At 38.9% G+C, this 21,168-nt stretch overlaps 1 protein-coding gene across 4 annotated transcripts in view; it reads left to right on the top strand.

Moving 5' to 3' along the window:
• MGAT4C (MGAT4 family member C) overlaps window positions 1–21,168 on the top strand; it is a 419,059-nt gene that overhangs the window by 128,488 nt on the left and 269,403 nt on the right. The window contains exon 2 of one of the 4 annotated variants that reach the window (XR_009736298.1): window positions 3,020–3,527. The exons of the other annotated variants lie outside the window; for them this stretch is intronic. The gene's annotated coding sequence lies outside the window, so the exon portion shown is untranslated. Of the gene's footprint in view, window positions 1–3,019; window positions 3,528–21,168 lie in introns of those variants that run through there. 4 annotated transcript variants of the gene reach the window in all.

Genomic DNA, 21,168 nt, shown 5'->3' with positions numbered 1-21,168 from the left:
ACCTGGGGATCCTTACGGTATTGTAGCAAAACAGATATATTTACAGCTGTTGAATTACTATGGCCATAGGTTATTAAATCTGACAGGAATCCTGAATAATCAAATACAATAAAAGCTTTTAATTGACTGAGAATTTTCATATGCTACCAAATGAAGAATTCAGAAAACTTGTAAGTCCTCAAATATTGTCTATTATCACAGTAGAAAGCAGTAGACTATTGTTATCTTAGAGTGGAATGATATTTATGAGATGAAGACACAGAAAAGTGTAAATAGCTGTTATTTACTAGAAGATGTTGTCTTATTTTAATAGCATCTCCACTTCTTCTAGGGTAATAAAACTTTTGAATAATGACTTGTCCATCAAGCTGTGACACGTTCATGTTTTTCAGATTTATTTTTACTCTTCTTTAACATAGAATATTTCTGCCTGTGCAAACCAGTAATTGGGACAATTAGACATCGGAGTTTGGAGATGCTCAGTTTGTGCTTGGAGACAGCAGGGACTTCTCAGCTATGTCACACTTCTCTCTCTTCCACCAGCCCAGTCCTGTTTGTCAGTGCTTGACATTACTGTTGTTCGACTTGTCTCCTTCAGTCAATTCAGGTCTGAACAAAACTGAGTTTATAGAAAGTGTCAGACATGTATTAATGGAATCTAAAGAACTGAGATTGTTGTCTCAGTCAGGACAATTTATAATCAACCAAACCTCAAATGCTTAAAAGCATGATCTGGGGTTAATGTTTTTAAGATTTATGTTGGCCTACTCCATAAATTTCAAAAATCTAAAACTGGGAGTCCAAAAGTTTTGATAGGATGAACTTGAAAGCCTGATCCACAGCTTCAAAATGATTTTTTTTTTTTTTTTTGCCATTAAGTACTTCAAAGTGGAGTTGAGTAACTCAGAGGTATTGACTGTCTTTTTCACAGGTGATCAATCTTGAGTAAGGTAAAGCATTTGTTTCCTAACACTTAATTCTCCAAAAATCTATTTATATCATCTGTCAACAATGGAGAAAATCTTAGCCAATTAACAGTCTACACATTTAAAATTGTATTTTCTGCTGTGTATAAATGCTTTCCTCAGTGGTATAGTCTCTAATCACAAATGCACTGCTTTGGTAGTGATTAAAGTTTTTAAATTGTTTATCTCTTTGTTTTCCTTTGAACAACTACATACAATATGAATATACCTGATATGATACCTGGATGGTAGATTTCATTGACAGAAAGTTTTTGATTTTAATTTTTTTTTTTAATAGAGGACATCAAGGGGATTCTAGCGATTTTCCATGCCACAAATCCCTAGGAAGAATTCTTAGTGCAGGGCAACGTAGGTGAAAGAGGCATGTGCTACGTGTATCCCTATGTTAGTTGCCTCCTTTCTGATACATATGTTTTTATCTGAGTTGTTATCATCTTGTATCATTTTGCATTTTCCTTCTCCATATTATCTTATCCAATTTTTGTAAATTGTGTAGCAAGTGAATGTTACTAAGTGACAGGTTTTACTAATTTTAAGAAGAGATGGAGAAAGTGCACAATGATAAAAAGATTCCTAATATTCCCTTCTGAAGTTCTTTGCATTTCCAACAGGCTGAGGGTGATATATTGATTTCTTTTCAAAAGTGTTCCTCATATTATTACTTATTCCGTAATAACATTTTTGCCTCTTAAACACCTTAATCTTCTCCTACAACTTAATTTATATAAGCACCTTTATTGGTGTCTTTAAATTACTGAATGCATGTTACCATTTAGTTTTCTACTTTCTCAGTTGAAGTATTTGTAAATGTGATGAATTCTTGACACTTGCCTTAACAATGTGAAATTCTGGACTTGCATGGCCAACTCTTTAGTGAAAAGCATAATTTTGTAACCACAATGTCATCTTAGTGTAGGCTTATATTAGTATGTGAATGTATGGATATTTAGGTGTCTACATTGCATGCATAAACATAATTCTTACAAGTACTTTAAAATTGTAACAGTTGTTTATATAGATATACTATCATTTGTTCTTAACATTTGATATATGATAATGTTATTGATACTATGGTACTAAGGAAACAGAGACTAACAGGTTTTAACTTATTGCCAAGATCACCTAGTCAGTACATCAATATATGAAGAAGACGCAGAAATAGATTTTCAAATTTTAATGCCCCCAATCAATCAGTATCTTTTTCCTCTCTCTCTCCCTTCCTCTTTCCCTCCCTCCCACCATGTATCTGGCTATCTAACTGGTCTACTACTAGTTTTATTTTATTGTCTACCCTATGATATGTACTCTTTAGGTGCTTGGGATTTATTTAGAATTGAACAATATAAAAGACCGTTGCTCTTGTTCATGTTTATGTTTTTCTGTCTGGCAAGCTCTACTGTTTTAAATTACTAAAAATATAGAGTGTATTTCAAGGTGTGGCTGAAAAAAAAAAAAAAAACACAGAGAACTTGCTAGGAAACAGAAAACATGAATTAAAGGATGGGCTTATTTGCACTTCTTATGTATCTATGTATCTTTAAGTTTGCAGGTATGTTCTAACCTAAACTAGATTTGCAAAACTCTAGATATTTTGAAAATGTCTGTCAGTCATTTTATAACTTATATTTTATTCTGAATGTGATCAATGCAACTTTACAAAAATAAAATGCTTAAATTACAATAGATTACCCAAAGAGCATTTTAAAACAAAATTATCTTGTACTGCAGAGCATATTCAAGCACTCTAACTTTGTATTTATCCTCTATAATAAAGTTGCTGAGGGTTATAATGTATTGAGTTTACAGTTGTTTGGCTTTAGAGTTTAGATAGTATAAGTAGAGTGAGAAATTGGTGAATTTTGTCTTTCTTTTTATTAAAAAAGTTAACAATATCTTCCAAATGATGAATAAAGCAAAATAGAGATAATCTGAAAATTAGCACCCATTTTTCAGTAGTTTGGCATATATTAATTCTAGTTCCTAGGGCAGTTGAACTAAAAGTAAGATTTACTACCCATTGAATTTATTTACAGATGCCCAGTGATTTAAAAGAAAAAAAAAAGAGGGAAAGAGGGAGAGAGAAGCCTGAAGTCTAGCCTCCTCAAAGAAAATCAATGTGCACACAGAACCTACCAATTGAAGATAAACCACTTTTAGATGGTATCATTTAATTAGCCAGTGAAGAGTCTATCTAGTGACATACACATAAATTGTAAAATAACTCCAAGTTGCCTGCATGAACTTGATTTAGTACAATTTTTTTGTGTTTGTTAATATTGGATAATAATAAAATTATATCACTGAACTGAACTTAGTCCTTTTGCTAATGTGCATTTGAAATGGGCAGAATGAGGGAGTAAAATTAGAATGTAATAATAGTATGCATTAGCTAAATTCAAGAGATATTAAGCCATACGTGTTTTGCCAAGACAGTGGGCCTTGAGTTTAGCTAATTTTATCTAATAATATTCCAGAATTAGTTTTGATAACATTTATGATAAATAAAATGTAAACTGACATCCAAGTGGGTGTTTTAAGTGTAAGAAGGGTCTACTAAAAGCAGAGGATTGTTTTGTAGTACTGAGTATAAGGAGTTTGGTTACAGTCTTCATTCGGAAGTGCCCCTCTGCCCTTATGCCATGGCACACTGTAACTCAGAGGTGTACTGTAGCATTTGAATCAGTGTGAAAAAGTATTTTTCCTAAAATGGAGTATACATATTAGTACTGCCAACTCAGAACTGTGTGAAATTTATAATGTGGAGTAAAACATGATAAAATCTGCTGTAATTGATCAAGACGCATGATGTAAAGTTCAGTTCCAGCAACTGTTCTCAATTTTAAGTGCATGAGAGACTATGAATGGATGAGCAAATAGTTCGGCTTAGCAGATAATAGCAGATGTTCTTAAAGATAATTTTTGTTTGTTTCTGTATTAGTTTTGCAAGCACTGTGGTAAAAGTATGGTTTCTGGGACCAGACTACCTGAGTATTAATACAGTGTCTTGCTTCCCCTCTTTCAGGCCTCGGTTTCTACCTATAAAAACTGAGGGAAAAAGAATTATCCACCCTCATAGGGTTGGTGAGAAAATTTTGTGAGCAAATCTTATGAGCACTGGGAACAGTGTCTGGCATATGGTATGTTTCTAATCAGTGTCACCTCCTTTTAGGATTTTTATCATTACTGACTTGTTTAGTATTGTGTGTGTGTTTATGTGTGTGTGTGTGCGTGCAGTCATGTTTTAGTTAAATTAGGAGTTTCATTAAAAACCAATTTTACAAACAAAAATCTCTGGTATAGCACAAATGGAAAAACTTTGGGAACTATTCCTTCTAATGACTGTTTAAAACTTGATACTAATCTCAGAGGACTTTAGTGCTAAATGGATAACCTTATCCACCTGCAATGTGGGAGATCTGGGTTGGACCCCCGGATTGGGAGGATCTCCTGGAGGAGGGCATGGCAACCCACTCCAGTGTTCTTGCCTGGAGAATCCCCATGGACAGAGGAGCTTGGTGGGCTATACAGTCCATGGAGTTGCAAAAAGTCGGACATGACGGAGCAACCAAGCACATAGCCTTATCACTTATTATACATGAGATTTTTGATATGTCTTAGATTTCACATTTTTAATAAAAATGAATTAAATAAAAATGTATTAAATAACATTTAGGAGATTTTTCCTTGCCTGGAGAATCCCAGGGACGAGGGAGCCTGATGGGCTGTCGTCTACGGGGTCGCACAGAGTCAGACACGACTGAAGTTACTTAGCAGCAGCAGGAGGTTTCTCTAACTTTAAAATTGCATGATATGGGATGTTGCCTGTGTGTACATACACACACACACATATATACGTATAAACGTTCCTATGTGTATTTAACATAAATGGAAAATCCTATAGATTTACATTTTGCTTTATTTGCCTTTAACTTTTTAATTTTATTATTTGTTGTGAGTTGGTTAGAGTTTGAAACTTGTAATTATAAAACGTTTATTTATTCTGATATTTGTGGAGGTCAGCACTCTCCTTCTTTACAACAGCTCATGCTCTCACTTGGGTGATGGAGTGGTGATAGAATAAGGCTAAAGTCCTTTTCTAGCTCATGCCGTTCTGAATCCCTAACACCCTGAAAGGCAAAATAAGTGTGTTTTGATTTTTAAAGTCTCTCTGTGTGTTATGTGTGTGTGTAGATGTTTTGCTTTATTTTAATGGAATGTGCCTAAACTTACATTAAGAGAGATACAGACAGAAAAAGATAAAAATTATTAATTTCTCTTCAGTTCACAATTTTGTAGAATCAAGGTGTTAATATATTGGTAAAACATTTTTTAAAAACCCAGTCATTTTACTAAGGTATTTTTGTTCCTTTACTTTTAAATGCTCTGGCTTATTCCATAAATTCTTTGAAGCATAGACACACAACTATTGAACACCTATTACTTGCCAACAATGAACAAACCACTACCAGTGCTCTGAAAGGGCGCATGGTCTAGAGATCAACACGTAATTGAATATAAATAATTACAATATATTGTGATAGTGTTATAGTAGAGATAAGTACAGAGTGCTGAGAGAAAATAGACAAGAAATGACTTATTCTATTAATACCTGGGAAAAAAATCAAAACTTTTCCAAAAGAAGCTATTATTTTAGGTGACTTTTTAAAAATGAGCAAAGCATTTTCCAGGTGGAGATCATCAAAGGCTATTTCATGCAGAGGGGCCTCCAGTAAGGATGGCATCCCCTCCTGTGGGAGGAGAAAGCACAGTGTATTCAGATAAGGACCAGTGTTTGGAATGACTGGAGGCAGGGACCAGGAGAAGCTAATTAGCAACTAATTATCAGAACAAATGCTGGTTGTAAAAAACCAGTAGGGACAACCTGGTCATAACTGCGTAAGTACAAGTCTTGGCCTGAAGGTTAAATTGAGTTTTTTTAAAAACTTAAATACTGTGGAAAGTCTATGATAAGATAGATCACTGTGGTTTTGAATAAACATTCCTGGAGAAGGGAATGGCAACCTACTACAGTATTCTTGCCTGGAGAAATCCATGGAGAGAGGGACCTGGTGGGTAAAGAGCTGGGCACGATGGAGTGACTAAATGCTTTATGCTGGAATGCTTTCTAAAAGAAACTGGAAGCAAAATTACCTTGGGATTATTTAAAACAGTCTGACCCATCAAAGAAAAAGAAAGGGCAAAAGAATCTACTTCATTAAATTTTAAATTGCATTATTAGGTTCCCCATTCTATTAATTTATTTTAAAGTATGAATGATATCAAGTAGGGTGACTAATTACATAAAATAGTGAAGAGGGTCACACAAAACAACATTGAAAAGTGTATCAGAGTTTTGGAAAGATTCCCTGAGTTACTCTTGATGATACTGATCAAACATCAGCTAAAGATAGAAACTGTCTGATCCTAAATGACCCAGTGTTTCCATAACTGGCTAGCTCTAAGGTCAGGGGGAATGGACTTTCTCTTATCTGATGACTCAATTCATTGTACTTATTTTTAAATTACTTAACATTAAATAAAAGCTATTTGTTTTTCAATTATTTTAAAGGAAAAAAATGAAACACTATTTCATTCCCTTCTTGATATGATTTGCTGCTGCTGCTGCTAAGTCGCTTCAGTCGTGTCCGACTCTGTGTGACCCCAGAGACAACAGCCCACCAGGCTCCCCTGTCCCTGGGATTCTCCAGGCAAGAACACTGGAGTGGGTTGCCATTTCCTTTTCCAATGCATGAAAGTGAAAAGTAAAAGTGAAGTCGCTCAGTCGTGTCCGACTCCCAGCAATCCCATGGACTGGTGGCATGTAATTTATGTTAAGGGCTTCCCTAGTGTCTGGGCTGTAAGGAATCCGCCTGCCAAAGCAGAAGATGCAGGTTAGATCCCTGGGTTGGGAAGATCCCTGGGTTGGGAAGATCCCTGGTGAAGGCAATGACAACCCACTCCAGTACTCTTGCCTGGGAAATCCCATGGACAGAGGAACCTAGCAGGCTACATGAGGTCACAAAAGAACTGGACATGACTTAGTGAATAAACAGCAGCAGCACCAATGAAGCCATTAGAGAAGTGGCGATCCAGGAAAGAAAATATTTTAGGGAAAGTGAAAAATAAATAACAAAAGGATCCACTAGCATACAGGATTGTGCTAGTTAATCATAGGGAATGTGACAACTAAGGTTCCTCCTCACGTACTGAATTCCTACTCATCATTCAAATTGCAATGAAAGAAATACACTGTTAAAGTAATCCTCTTGAGTTCCTTGGCCAGGTCAAATTTTCCCATTATAGGCTTTTAAGAAGAATATTTAATATTTGCAAGAGTTGCAGGATTTTTTGATTAATAGAAATTTTTAATTCCAATCTTCCCAACTAGACTAAATTTTCATGAAAATGACAGCTGATCCTGTTTTGAGTCATCACTGAATCTCCCTCATCTAGCATAATGTCTAATGTAAGGATAGCCACTAAATAAAAAGTATAGGCACTTAGAAGATGGAAAAAAAAAAGAATAGTACTTTTTCCGAGATAAAAACAAAGGTGCCGAGATACTAGTGGATCTTAATAATAAACAGGAAAGTTGAATGGACTTTCTGAGAGTATTAAAATACTGGATTGGCCAAAACTCATTCTGTTTACCCTGTTACATATTACAAAAAACTTGAACAAACTTTTTGGCTAACCCAATACTTGCTCATCTCTGCAGCCTCTTCATCACTGATGTGTGGATTACGCCTTTGTTATTATATTTAAGACATCATCATGGTTTAAAAAAAAAAGGACAACAGCATATCCAAAATGTAGAAAATTGTGGTGATTATTTACTCAGAAGTTAATTTATTCTCATAAAAAATTGTTTTAATTGAAGCTTTCTGTAAGCATCTTTATAGACAATAAGTAGCTCTTGCTTTGTAAGTAAATGCATGAATAAACCTCCTGACAGTAAGACTTGAACCCTCCAGTAGGGCAAAAAATATTCAAAAAAAAAAAAAAATCAAGCTGCACCAAGAAATATCTACAACCTGCTATATAGAAGAGCTCCCATACCATAAGAGGTTGGAGAAATTAGCTGAAACACAAAAGAGAGAAAGATATGTGGTGGATATTAGTTCAAAAATCTGTATGATTAGAGAATAAGATGAATGTAAAATAAATGTAAATACATAGAAAATTTTATATTTTGATATATGCAAAAATACACATTTAGCATTAGAAAATTTTATTTTCAAAGTTGGCCATGCATTGAACTATTTACTCTGGTATCTCTGCAATGATTATAGAAATCTTAAAAAGAGATTTGTGATTTGCCTAGAAAAAAACCATTTTGCTTCATTTACTTGTTCTTGTGATTTGGGGAAAGGTCAGGGTATCTTTAAATATTCTAGTTAGGAGAGAAATGAGATTTTTCCTCTTTCCAAAATAGTCTCGAAAAGAAAGCAATAGAATTTGACTACTAACTCTAGCAACCTACAGGAGAGGAGGATGTGCTGCCCCAGATTCAGAGAACAGCGAGGTCAAAAAAGGGTTTTGAAATTGGAAAAGTCCACAGTACTATGCCTAGGGAAAACCATGGCCACCTCAGTGTAAATAGATGTTCTCTCGGTGTTGTTCTGTAGTTAGACTAGACTCCAGAAAATCTAGAAGCAATCTGAGGATTCTTGTGAAATCAAAAATAGGACAAGTCCAAAAAAAAAAAAAAAAAAAAAGGCAAAACATGGTGTCTGAGGTCAGAGAAGTGGGAATCTAGGCAAGATGACTGACTTCAGAGACAAGATTCTTATTTTCAAAAAGTCTAGGGAAGCAGCCTCATGGTGGAAACCTGGCTTGCTAACAAGGGACCTTAGAACTGGGAAAGGGCTGACTTGTCCCCACTTATAAGCAAAAACTCAAGGACTGAGTGGAGGTGCTGAGGTCAGAGAAATTCTAGATTCTGGGGTGGATTTGAACCTATAGTTTGGCTAGGTGGCTCCGTCAGTGAAGAATAGAGGCTTGACTTGAAGCCCCATTATTTGGTCTATTCATTTGAGCTACTGACTAGGGTATGAAAGCCAAGGGTTAAAACTGTGTGGGCTGTGAAGCCAGTCAGGTATGCATTAATTTCTGGCTTCACCATTTACCAATGGTACAGTCATGGGCAAAGCATGTCACCTCTCTTCATCTCAGTCGTCTCATCTGAGGGACACTGTGGGGATCATATGAAATATTATATAACATTCATTTAGCACAATAATGGTATTCAGTTCTTGCTGGATAACTACTGTACTTTATTTTTATGACTAACCTGCAAACTCTACCCATCAGTTCCATTGCTCCTCAAACACACCTCTGGTTTAGGTACATATTCCATCTACTTGGAGCACTCTGTTGTCAATTCCTCTTCATCCTTCATGTCTCAGTTCAGATGTCATTACTGGCAGAGTAGAGAGATTCCTTAAGTCTCTTTTGCAATGGGGAGGCATCTCTCTTTTGTGCTCAGACAGCACCTGTACTTTCCCTAGCATGTATTTTCATTGCCATTTCCTTCTCTGTATCTCCCATATCTCCCATTAGACTCAAAACTCCATATGTTTGGGGATTTCATATGTTTTATCTGGGACTTCCCTTGTGGCTCATCTGATAAAGAATCCACCTGCAATGCAGGAGACCTGGGTTCAGTCTCTGGGTTGGGAAGACCCACTGGAGAAGAGAACGGCTACCCACTCCAGAATTCTGGCCTGGAGAATTCCACGGACTGTATAGTCCATTGGGTCACAAAGAGTCAGACACAAATGAGAGACTTTCACTTTTCGTGGTAGCTCAGCTGGTAAAGAATCCACCTGCAGTGCAGGAGACCCCAGTTCAATTCCTCAGTTGGGTAGATCTCCTGGAGAAAGGATAGGCTACCCACTCCAGTATTTCTTGGGCTTCCTTGGTGGCTCAGACAGTAAGGAGTCCTTATGCACTGTGGGAGACCTGGGTTCCATCCTTGGGTCAGGAAGATCCCCTGGAAGAGGGCATGACAACCCACTCCAGTATTTTTGCCTGGAGAATCCCCATGGACAGAAGAGCCTGAGAGTGCAAAGAGTCGGACGCAACTGAGTGACTAAGCACACTACAGCGTGTTTTATCCACTGCTGTTTCAGCAGTGCTGACATAGAGTAGATCATTAAATAGTGATTAAATGAATAGATGATGAAAGACCCCAGACTTAGATCCCTTAGGAGAGCCATAATCTGAAAGGAGTTTTCGATTATACTTTAATTTAGGGGCTGGTAACTGGAGAATAGAACTAGAAGATCTGAGGTCCCTCAGAAGGTTGCAGTGGGACTCCTGTTAATCCTTGGCCCTCTCAAGATGAAACCTTGAGGTATTGTGCACAGCCCAAAAGCTGCTGTGTCAGTCACCATCTTCCTCTTTCTAGTTGGTGTAAACATGCCTGAGAACCGGTCAATGAAGAACAGCCCAACTTCAATCAGAGCAAAGCATTCTGGGAAGCGCTCTATGGATGCTTCTATTTGTGGGCATGTGGGCACACCCTGTGCAACCCACTGCTCTTCTGAGTATTCAGAAGCTCTCCTCTTACATTTATTTTATTTGTATTAACTTATTTGACTGTGAAAAAAAAATGTTTAAACTCTACCAGCAGTGCTACCTACTGGAATCAGTTTGGGAACTTGAAGAATGCATGCAGAGCCCTGAAGAGCTGCAAATAGAAGTCACAGGGACTAAGCTAGGCTATGGTCCTCTTTTCTTCTCCTTGGGTTATGTTCTCACTGCTCTGCAGGAATGTAGTCGTCTTTTAATGCTCTGTGACAAATTACCCCCAACCCTAGATGCTAACAGACTTCCTAGGTGGCGCTAGTGGTAAAGAACCTGCCTTCCAATGCTGGAGATGTTAGGTGGGTTTGATCCCTTAGTCAGAAAAATCCCATGGAAGGGATTTGCATGGCAACCCACTCCAGTATTCTTGCCTGGAAAATCCCATGGACAGAGGAGTCTGGTGCATTAGAGTCCATAGTTTAAGGAAGAGTCAGACACGACTGAAGCAACTTAGCACACTTGCACTCACGCTTATAGATGCCTAAAACAATAGATATTATCGCACAGGTTCAGTGGGTCAGTGATACAGGCACAGCTTAAACAAATCCTTTGCTCAGTCTTAAGAGGCTGCAATAAAGGTGTAGCCATGTGCTTTTCTGGAGTTTGGTTTCTGTTTCAGGCCCAGGTGGTTGCTGGCAGAATTTAGTTCCTCGTGGCTGTAGAATTGAGGTCCTTATTTATTTTCTTGCTGGCTGTCAGCTGGGAGCCACTCTCAGCTCCTACAGCTGCCTGAGTCCCTTGCTAAGAGGCTGTCTCGACAAGGCTGCTAAGTTTTCCAAAACAGCAGGGGAGTCTTTGCTAAAGTCTGCTAAGATGGAGTCTTACATAACAATATAACTGTAGGCATAACACCCTATCACTTTTGCCATAGTCTATTGGCCATGAGTCAGTCACAGGTTATGCCCATACTCAAGTGGAGGGAATTATACAAGGATGTGACTCTTTGAGGGTCACCGTTGAGGGTCACCTTGGGATGTGTCCACCACAGGGAGCAATCACAGAATATTCTGAGACCTCTATGTGACTGTGAGCCACCATTATCTAACCCCTTAAAGACTTTTTACAAAACTCTCTAAACTTACAAAGGGCCAGGCTCACAGGAAAGGGCTAATTTTGAGCAAGAAGGTGGACCAGTAATCAAGAGAAAGTGATCATAAGAGCCAGAAAAATGGCCAATTGCCTCCTCCTGATTCGCTCAAGAAGGAAAAAGTGTAGCAACATGTACTTAACCATGGGTCTGGGAGCTAGGGCAATCGCTGTTGTGTTTGACTGTCATTAGACATTTTACATTCAGATCAGATCAGATCAGATCAGTCGCTCAGTCCTGTCCGACTCTTGTGACCTCATGATTTGCAGCACGCCAGGCCTCCCTGTCCATCACCAACTCCCAGAATTCATTAAAACTCAGGTCCATCGAGTCAGTGATGCCATCCAGCCATCTCATCCTCTGTCGTCCCCTTCTCCTCCTGCCCCCAATCCCTCCCAGCATCAGAGTCTTTTCCAATGAGTCAACTCTTTGCATGAGGTAGCCAAAGTACTCGAGTTTCAGCTTTAGCATCATTCCTTCCAAAGAAATTCCAGGGCTGATCTCCTTCAGAATGGACTAGTTGGATCTCCTTGCAGTCCAAGGGACTCTCAAGAGTCTTCTCCAACACCACAGTTCAAAAGCATCAATTCTTCAGTGCTCAGCCTTCTTCACAGTCCAACTCTCACATCCATACATGACCACAAGAAAAACCATAGCCTTGACTAAACGAACCTTTGTTGGCAAAGTAATGTCTCTGACATTTTACATTAGGGATTCATATTTTCAACCCATTATGAAGAGGACAGTTGAGCGTCACATGGCCAATGTCCTTACTTGGGGCCACCACTATTGTTTCTCTGCTTATTAAAAACTGGGGCTTCCCTCATAGCTCAGTTGGTAGAGAATCCACCTGCGATGCAAGGGACCCCAGTTTGATTCCTGGGTTGGGAAAATCCGCTGGAGAAGGGATAGGCTACCCACTCCAGTATTCTGGCCTGGAGAATTCCACGGACTGTATAGTCCACTGGGTCACAAAGAGTCAGACACAACTGAGCGACTCTCACTTCAAAGCAAAATACCTGAGTATTTCCAGTTCCTGGGCTCCTTTCGCAGCTAGAGTCAGTTTTCCTCCTCCTGCTTTGCTGAAAGCTCTGAGGGGCCAGCAAAACCCTTAAGAAGCTGGGAAGGGTATGTGTGTGTGTGTGTGTGTGTTGAGCGGGGGTGACTGCCTTTCATAAGCCATTGCTGAGGTATGTGTTAGTCTCTCTGTCATGTCCAACTTTTTGCAACCCCATGAACTGTAGCCCACCAGGCTCCTCTGTCCATGGAATTCTCCAGGCAAGAATACTGGAGTGGGTTGCCATTCCCTTCTCCAGGGGATCTTCCTAACCCAGGGATCAAACCCAGGTCTCCCACATTTCAGGCGGATTCTTTACTATCTGAACCACCAAGCAGTTGCACACAACTGGGATTTGTTGGCACAGCTCAACTTTCAGCAGTCCCCTTCCACTTTTCTTCATCATTTATTCTTTCTATATGCCTTGAAATATCCTAATACTTTATTCTATTTTCCCTGACAATAAAACCAAATCAGTAAAGGGCCTTGAAATTTCAAGTCCTAAAGTCAAGTGTCCTGATATACAGAAACTACAGGATTGAAAAAGAAGTCACTACATGTGGAACACACAGGAAGAGAAATAGTGGAAATGATAGCAACTTTTGAGAATCTAAGAAGACAATCAGGGCTTCACTCAACCATTTAAAATAGAGAAATAATGCAGTTTTAGATGAAAGAGAAGTTGAACCTGCAGCAGCATCAGTGGTTGGCAAAGACAGCTTTGGGAGTACTGTGTTTTTTGCATTTATCTCGCAGACTCCTGTAATGAGAGGGGCTTTGCCACATATTCTCTAAAGTTCAGCTGAATGGTTGCATTGCCCTGATCACCTGGGACAGTTCACAGCGTAAAGAGGAACAGGCCTAACTGAAGCTTGAAGCCCTGGAGAAAACGTAAATTTCACTCAGTGATCTTTAAATGCTCTTCCTAGGGTCTTGCTGCTGCCGCCGCCAAGTCACTTCAGTCATGTCTGACTCTGTGCGACCCCATAGACGGCAGACTACCAGGCTCCCCCGTCCCTGGGATTCTCCAGGCAAGAACACTGGAGTGGGTTGCTATTTCCTTCTCCAATGCATGAAAGTGAAAAGTGATAGTGAAGTCGCTCAGTCAGTCCAACCCTCAGTGACCCCATGGACTGAAGCCTTCCAGGCTCCTCCATCCATAGGATTTTCCAGGCAGGAGTACTGGAGTGGGGTGCCATTGCCTTCTCCCTCCTAGGATCTTAGGAAGCTGTAAAACACTCAGTCAAAGGGAGATACCTGGGTGATTTGGTGGGCTAGTAAAGAGAAGAGGGTGAGCTTTGAAGTCAAAATAACTTCTGAGACACTGGGAGGCCAACATCAGTAACATGAACGGTTTCAATTTCTTCTTGTCCCTCAGTCTCAGGTGATGTGAGGGCCGGATGGCCCACGCATGTTCAGTAGGACCAGACCGATTAGTACGGTTAGTCAGACTGAAGTGAAAGGTCTGTCAGCACATCAGAACAGGCTGGGTGGCCATGTGGGGAGACACCTGCCGTGAAGACTGGGGAAGGTTCACTTGGCATTTGGGTGACACTTCGTTGAGCGCTTCCTCACATACAGCAGTCAAGCTAGTCTAGGATCTGAGACCAGCCCTGGCTCAACTGCCACTGAAGATTCATGGCTGCTTTTCACTGCCTCTTCCTCTTGGGAAGGATAGTTCTGGCCTAGAGGAGGTAAGGGATGGTCTTCCTAGACTTTCACGAGTCAAATCTTGACTCAGTCTGGTTACTATGAGGACCAATGTAACTAAGCACAGTAATAATTATAAGCTATTTAATGAAGTAAGAATTTATGAGTCCATATCAATAATAAATAGATAATAAATAAATAGGGGAAGAGGTATAGCCTTTATTTACATTATATTCGGAGGACCAACTAGGAAATGGAAAGAGTGGAAGTTGCAAAATTGTCATTTTGCTTTCAAAATAGTAACAATTGGATTGAATAAATCACAGTTAGGTGCTATATCTGGGGTGGGGGGGTTTGATGTGAAGGAGAATATCTGAATAGCTGTAAAATGGCTCATAGAGACTGTTTCTCAGTTGAAAGGAAGAACAAAAAGAATGATTACAGTGGAAAATCAGGCAACACCTTGACTGTTGTTTTAATTTTCAAAATTAACATCACCAGTGAAAGACAGGTGGATATTAGGCATCCCCAGATTTGATTCCCAGAAATGAACGAATTTACCTATGTATTATTTTTGCCTGGGATCATCAATCTAAAGCTAATCAGGAAACATCAGACAAATCCAAAATGAGAAACATTCCAATAACTAAGAGACATTGAGGTTTTTATTTCTCAAAACTACCAATGTCATGACAATCAGAAAGGTACTGACATGATTCAGAGTAAGGCAGGCTGAAGAGATACAATATTTAAATGCAGTCCCCCATCCTAGACTAATGAATATTTTTTGGTCCAAATACTTTTGTAATGTGGACACTTATTATTTAAAGTATTATATCAGTATTGTGCTGTGTGCTAAGTCACTTCAGTTGTGTCTGACTCTTTGTAACACCATGGACTGCAGCCCACCAGGCTCCTATGTCCATGGAATCCTCCAAGAAAGAATACTGGAATGGGTTGCCATGCCCTCCTCCAGGGGATCTTGACAACCCAAGGACTGAACCCTTGTCCCTTACATCTCTAGCACTGGCTGGCAGTTTCTTTACCACTAGTGCCACTTGGGAAACCACATTAGTATTAAATTTTCTTAACTGGAGAATTTTAGTGTGGTTATGTAAGAGAATATCATTCTTCTTAGGAATTAAAGATCAACATATTTAGGAGTAAAAGGCCATGGTATGTGGAATGTCCACATGATGAGAGAGAGAAAGAAAGAGAGGGATAAACAGAAGGAGAGATTAATCAAATAATAATCAGGGTAAAATGTTAGTAATATTTGAATCCAGGTTAAGAGGAGAGTGGAAAAGTTGGCTTAAAGCTCAACATTCAGAAAACGAAGATCATGGCATCTGGTCCCATCACTTCATGGGAAATAGATGGGGAAACAGTGGAAACAATGTCAGACTTTATTTTGGGGGGCTCCAAAATTACTACAGATGGTGATTGCAGCCATGAAATTAAAAGACACTTACTCCTTGGAAGGAAAGTTATGACCAACCTAGATAGCATATTCAAAAGCAGAGACATTACTTTGCCAACAAAGGTCCATCTAGTCAAGGCTATGGTTTTTCCAGTGGTCATGTATGGATGTGAGAGTTGGACTGTGAAGAAAGCTGAGCGCCGAAGAACTGATGCTTTTGAACTGTGGTGTTGGAGAAGACTCTTGAGAGTCCCTTGGACTACAAGGAGATCCAACCAGTCCATTCTAAAGGAGATCCGTCCTGGGTGTTCTTTGGAAAGAGTGATGCTAAAGCTGAAACTGCATTACTTTGGCCACCTCATGCGAAGAGTTGACTCATTGGAAAAGACCCTGATGCTTGGAAGGATTGGGGGCAGGAGGAGAAGGGGACGACAGAGGATGAGATGGCTGGATGGCATCACTGACTCGATGGACATGAGTTTTAGTGAACTCCGGGAGTTGGTGATGGACAGGGAGGCCTGGCATGCTGCAATTCATGGGATTGCAAAGAGTTGGACGTGACTGAGCGACTGAACTGAACTGAACTGAACTAAGAGTATTTTGATGTTCTTTATATTATTTTTATTCCTGCATTGTTGTTGTTGTTCAGTCATTAAGTCATGTTCAACTCTTTGCACATGAGTTGAACATGACTCATGGAGTGCTGGACTGCAGCACTCCCGCCTTCCCTGTCCTTCAGTATCCCCCAGAGTTTGCTCAAATTCATGTCCACTGAGTCGGTGATGCCATCCAACCATCTCATCCTCTGTCACCACCTTCTCCTCCTGCCCTCAACCTTTCCTAGCATCAGTCTTTCTCAGTGAGTTGGTTCTTCACATCAGGTGGCCAAAGGATTGAAGCTTCAGCTTTAGCATCAGTCCTTCCAATGAATATTTGGGGTTGATTTCCAGTAGGATTGATTGGTTTGATCTTGCAGTCCAAGTGACTCAGGAGTCTTTTCCAACAGCACAATTCAAAAGCATCAATTCTTTGGCACTCAGCCTTCATTATAGTCCACCTCTCACATCCATACATGAACACTGGAAAAATGAGAGCTTTAACTATATGGACGTTTCTTGGCAAAGTGATGTCTTTGGTTTTTAATACACTGTTTAAGTTTGTCATAGCTTTTCTTCCAAGGAGTCAGCGTCTTTTAATTTTATGGCTACCCTTTAAAAATTTTTTTTCATTGTACTGCATGACATGTGGGATCTCAATTCCCTGACCAGGGATTGAATCCCCCTGCATTGGGAGCACAAAGTCTTAACCACTGGACTGCCAGGGTAGTCCCTCTTGCTACTTTTTTAAAATACAAATTTAAAGTTATTTCCAAATGTAAAGTTCACAAATGAGTTATCCAATATATATTTCTAAGTTAAAAATATCTAGTATGTTGTATTTATTTGCTCTCTCACGTGTTCAAAATGAATATAAAGGCTAAGACACACACACTCTTTAATATGCATGAAAGTATCTGGAAACATACACATGACAAGGAAATGTTGTTGGTTTTTGCCTCTGGGTCAGGGAAGGTGTATCTGGAGAGGAGAAAGACCTAGTTTTTACCATATAACCCTTTTGTAATGTTGGAATTAAAAAAATACATGCACCTTTAAAATTGAAAGTGATAGCTTAATTTAATTCAGTTTAATATACGTTAACTGCTATGGACATGAGTCTAGGCCCTAGAAATATAGTGAAAGAGCTTCTTTTGAATCGTTTGACCTCCAGTAACACATGTTCTACTTGGAGAGACAAGGAGAAAATCTTTTAATCAATGAAGAAAGGGAGGAGAACTGAAATCCTGTTATTAAAACAAAATAAGGGGGAAAGAAGTACAGGACCGTGTTGTACATCTGGATCTCCCACTGTTTTAACTGCACCTCACCTGAAGCATTTATACTTTATTTTTTTCACTTTGTAAGAGATTAAGTAACATTTTCCCCACTGCTTTCTACATAAGGGTGTTCTAACTATTAATAAAATTATTTTTATGGAAATTCTTGAACTTCATTTGAGAAAGGTCTGAAATAAATACAAATAGGTAATAATATTAATGTCCATTAAAAAATACTTCTATGAAACATGCTCAAGTGTGGAAGGAAGGAAAAGAAGGAGAGAGGGAAGAGGAAAAGGAAAGAAAAGGGATATAAGCCTTCTTATATTAACTTCTTTAGACTTTTACCTGCTCTCTGAAATTTCTGTGTAATTTGGCATTTTATAGGAAATGTAGTCATGTTCCTTCCCTCACAGGCTTCCAAGAAAGCAGTTTTCATGTTTTCAAGGCCGGTTTTATTGAGACATACAGAAAGTGATGATTTTGGGACAATTACCTTGCAGTCATTCCACTGAGATTGAATCAAAGTTTGCCACGGTCTCTGACAACTGTTTTGGAACACATCGAGTTTAATAACATCGTTACTGTGGAACATTTCCTAAAGGAAAAAGACAAGAACATCAGCAGAATACCACTATATAAACACAAAGTTAAAAAGATAGTGTGTAGAAAGGATGTTAAGGGTCAACTTTTAAGACCACAAAAGCAATAAGTTTTAAGTTTGAAGTTGAAGCCTGGGACTTAGAGTTTTCTACGGTACCATATATTACTGCCTGTTTTGAATAATTTTTGAATGTTATTCTGATAATCGCAGAATGCATGAGGTCTGCTAGAAATGAACATTTTATATTTTTAACATTAATGTCATTTGCATAACACTTTTTTTTCCAAATGCTCTCACACTTATTATCTTACTTGGGAACCTCTGCTGCTTGTGCAATTGCATTTTCATTAAATCACATCCCCTCTCCAGTAACCTATTCTTTCCTTTTGTAAATGAAAAGTACACTTTAATTGTAATCATAAATAATTCTATGATTTATTATTCTGCTGGATACTATATTGATTATTGAATATAAAAAGTTTTAACAATTTGAGGATGGTATATGATACAAATTTAAATATGGTACAAAGCAATGCCTATGCTGCCTAGGTTTTCTGGCACAATTAGAACTGTCCTTTCAGCAACACCTTTGTAACTGCTGACCCTGAAACCCTATAACGTGAATTCAGATAAATTCTATAACAGAAGGCACAGCATTCTACACATGATAATTTGCACAGTAATGCCTTTTTTATGTTTTGGTAAATGTGAAGATTTTAATAGAAAACATCAAATATTGTAGCAAAATAAGGAAATTATGAAAATGTATAAAACAGAACAATGTAACCCTCAAGACAGTTCTTTCAATCATAGATTCTTTTCAGATAGCTCCAAGCATCTCCTAAGTGTTCAGACCTTTGTATTACTTAGCTATGCAACATGTTGGCAGAAGACTATCTCACACTTTTCAGCATGAAAGAACCTGAAAGCTGATTGCTAGAAGCAACAGGAGTGGGCAGTATAATATGAGCAAATCTAGTCTGTAGCCATGAGTCTAAGAAGCTGTGATTATCCTGATAAATAATTGCTAGAGATGGTTTCCCAACTAAGGAGTCTGCTCGTCTTCTGCCAGTACATCATACAGTTCAGTGACAGAGGCTGGAAACAAGGGGTCAGGGAAAAGGTGAAACTGGAGAAGTTGGTGAGGAACGGAGGAAATATCACACCTTGTATGAACTTTGTGTTGTTATTCATATGGAGGAGGAAGTCAGCAGAGTCTCAGCTTTATTAAAAGAGTGAACAATATATGTTTATATTTTAGGGGGGGAAAGTCTTGTTTGATTCTCTGTTAATGAAATGAAAGTAGACAACTTTAAAACAGAGATGTCAGTCAAGTGTATGTTAAGGGTTATTGAGGAAATTGATAATATGGCCTGAACCTCTGTGGCATGTGACTTCTGGCATATGGAAGAGAAGGAGATGAATTTGGGCAAGAAGGATCAAAAGAATGTGCATTGTTCAAGTGAACTGAAGTTCATGAGAAAGAGCTGTCCTGGGAATCATAAGAAGATAAATAAACCTGTGAAAATTGGTGAAATATCACAGTGATGTGAGAGGAGCCTTTTTTAAGCAGAAAAGAATTAAGGAATGGTCTTTAAAAAATATCAACACTTAGGAAAGGCAGAATGAAATAAATAGCTCAAAGAATGAGACAAAAAAAAATCTAAGAGAAAAGTAAGACAAAAGGAGTTAAGAGAAAGAAATATTTCATGCAGGTAGGAGGAGGCAATAGTGCGAGCATAGTACTAGTTAATGTGAGGGGAAAATAATAAACTGACGTGTCCATCAGTTTTAGCAAAAAGGAGGTCATTGGTGACCTTGGGAATAGCAGATTTAGTGGAGAAGTGAGGGAAGAATGCAAATTAGCTTGGGTTTAGGAACGAATTAGAAGTAAATTGGGGGAGACAAAACTCAAGCTACTAATATGAAGAGAGAAGGAGAGGGCATTAAGTAGAGGGGACAACTGGTGTCGGCCAAGAACTCTGGACTGATGTATGTATTTGTCAAGAATTCTGACTTATTATCCAAGAACTGTCAGCACAAACTGGGACTTATGCTTACACTACTGTTTACCAGACACAGATTGGTACCTATTTTGCATTTAGAATGATACTTAAACCACAACAGCATGCTGACTCAGCAGAGTGATTCATACTTGATGGAAAGTTTCCCTCAAGTGTGCATGCAAAGTACGGTGTTAGGCATACAGTCATTCTTCAATAAGCATCTACATGACATGGCTAAAGGCCTGGGTCTATTAATCTTGAGTTGCCTATCACTTTGGGAAAATCAATTCACATCCTTAGTTTTCTTTACTTATAATTTTTCCCCAAAATGATGCTTCTATATCAATGTAACTGTTGGTTTTGAAATTGGCCCTCATACACAGAGGGCTAAGAGAGACTGAAGAAAGAGGCAGATCACTCCATATTGGTAGGTGGCAGTTTTAATAAGCAAGGGAACTTACTTACAAGGCTTATCTTGGGCAACCATAAGACAAAGAGATCTCCACACCCACCTGCTAATATCTTAAAAGTTTACATAGAAGACTTTACTGGGCTTTCCAGGTGGCTCAGTGGTGAAGAATCTGCCTGCCAATGCAGGAGTCCCAGGAGACAAGGGTTTTATCCCTGAGTTGGGAAGATCCCCTGGAGTAGGAAATGGCAATGCACTCCAGTATACGTGCCTGGAAAATTCCATGGATAGAGGAGCCTGACGGGTTATAGTTCACAGAGTCACAAAGAGTTGGACACGACTGAGCAACTAAGCACTTGCATGCATGTGCACAAATGTCACAAATCTCACTCAAATGGCATCGACATCATAATACTCTCAAGGCTGCATCTTGGGCAGCTTCTAGTGTGGGAAAGAAAAGTGAATGCACACTCTAAGGCCAG

Source organism: Bos javanicus, chromosome 5 (genome assembly GCF_032452875.1).
Source record: "Bos javanicus breed banteng chromosome 5, ARS-OSU_banteng_1.0, whole genome shotgun sequence".
In the NCBI taxonomy this organism is placed as follows: domain Eukaryota; kingdom Metazoa; phylum Chordata; class Mammalia; order Artiodactyla; family Bovidae; genus Bos; species Bos javanicus.
Note: the sequence above shows the minus strand (reverse complement) of the source record. Positions and strands in the feature narration are given on the sequence as shown.